We start from the raw sequence: 2,258 nt of genomic DNA, 5'->3' as shown, positions 1-2,258 counted from the left end.
AAAATCTTGGGAAGAACTTCTCCCACTAGCTACAGCCTTTAAACAACAAAAATGACAGTTTACACTCCACACTGCCTAGTGCCTGCTGAAAGGAGCTCAGACTGTGCTCAGCCTTTCCAGCAGCTCTTCCTTGGTGGAAGCTCTTCCCTCTCCCTTTTTCAGCTTCAGTTAGAGTAAGGGAAGGAGTGGAAGGTGTCCCTGGGAAGAATTGCCTTGTTTCAGAAACTCCTTAAAGGGGTTGGGAGCATGTCCAGGCTGCAAATTTTGCCTGTGTGGAAAGATAGAAGAACACAAGGTGATTCAGCTCTTAAAAGAGAGTGAGTTGGATCAGAGGTCAGGATAGAGTGATTTGCTGCTCCTCTGCTTCACTGAAGTCAGGGTGTCAGGCAGGAGTTTCTAAATGACACATTTTCTCTACCTTCCACTTCCTCCCAGTACAAAACTGTGGGTTCCCTCCTCTCTGGCCTGAGGTGGTGGGTGAACCCCATATACACCTGAGGTGCTGGACTGATTCACAGGCTCAGCTCTGCATCTTGCTGGGCAGACACAAGGAAACCATGAGCACCACTGCAAAATCATGGAATACAATGTTTAAATGTTTAGGTTTAGAGATTTCCAGTCTAAAAAAATACAGAAATTGAGGGGGTTTTTTTAGGGAAACAATAGCTGGGCAAATAACAATGATGGTTCACAAAATCAGTGTGAGAAGCTGCTTCCAAGACTTTTACAGCAAATACTATAACTTCAGCACAGGAGTTGTATGGATATTTGAGGATCCCTCTGAATTCAAGCTTACTCAGCACCACTTAATTCTAGGCTGCTTTTTCTGCCTAAAGCCATTTTTCTTCCGAAGAAAGGTTCTGATGGAAATTAATTGGAAAGCATGGATCATTCTGGCTATCCTAAAAAAAAACACACCAGACACAACAACACCCCAAAGGACAGCCCTGGCCTAGGATCAATGACTGGGGCTGCATCCAAGTACATCTGTCTTACACACATGGGCAAGCACACACTTCTCTGTGATACACAGATCTGCTTCCTCAGATAAGCATCTTCCTTGAAAAGAGGCTGCTAAGACCTGCCTACATGCAACTGGTGCTAACTGGGCCAACGATAACCTCCCAGGCAGGAGGCACTGGGATGGAGCAGCTCTGTGTTGTGCTGCTTGAGTGCATCCAGCAAAGTTTACTGTCTGTAAAACCCTGTGGCCCACAGGAAAAGACATTCAAAGGGCAGGAATGGTCTGAGCTAAGCCCTGAGGTAGTGGCAGCCACAAAAGCTAGAGGCTGGAGGCTCAGGGGAGCTGATGACACCCTGAGCAGATCAGCAGTGATAGTGGCTTGTAGCACCTGCTCAGGCGCCGGTTGGGCATGCACAGAGCAAACGCCTGTGGCTGGTGGCATGCAAGGGAAGTTGGGTGGCACACTGCCAGTCCCTGCTGCCAGGGCTTCACCAGGGCATCTACAGGCACAGCTTCAAGAAAAAACCACAGCGTGGTGAGCAGCAGGCAGGCTGTTCTGGCAGGGTCGGAGCATGGTGATCAGCCATGGCAGCGACAGAGTACAAGGAGCACATGGATAATGTCCCAGCAGTCAGGGCTATGTGGAACTTGGGGTAAATCTCTTGGAAGAGGACAGGGCTTGGCTGGTCCTAACAGAGTTTCACCACAGTTCTGGTTGGGGAATGTGCCCAGCCTTCCTTGTGCTCACTATCAGGGAAGTGATGCCATCCAGAGGGATCTTGACAGGCTTGAGATGAGCCAATGCAAATCTCATGGAGGTCAACAAAGTGAAGTGCAAGGTCCTACGTCTCAGCCATGGCAATCCCAGGCACAGCTACAGGCTGGGTGGGCAAGTCATTGAGAGTAGCAATGAGGAGAAAGACTTGGGGGTGATGGTGATGACTCTGAGCTGCAGTGTGAGCTCAGCCCAGAAAGCCAATGGAATCCTGGGTTGCATCAAAAGGAGTGTGGCAGAAGGTGAGGGAGGTGATTCTCCCCCTCTGCCCTGGTGAGACCCACCTGGACTACTACACTGAGTTCTGGTGTCCTCAACATGAGAAGGACATGGAACTCTTGGAGCAAGTCCAGAGGAGGCCATGAAGCTGCTCAGAGCACTGGAGCATCTCCCCTGCGAGAGAGTTGCAGTTGTTCAGCCTGGAGAAGAGAAGGTTGTGTGAGGAGCTCACAGTAACCTTCCAGGATCTGAAGGGGCTCCAAGGAAGCTGCAGAGGGCCTCTGTTAGGAGCTGCAGGGA

Source organism: Acanthisitta chloris, unplaced genomic scaffold (assembly GCF_000695815.1).
Source record: "Acanthisitta chloris isolate BGI_N310 unplaced genomic scaffold, ASM69581v1 scaffold39357, whole genome shotgun sequence".
Taxonomy (NCBI): domain Eukaryota; kingdom Metazoa; phylum Chordata; class Aves; order Passeriformes; family Acanthisittidae; genus Acanthisitta; species Acanthisitta chloris.
This window is presented reverse-complemented; position numbering follows the sequence as displayed.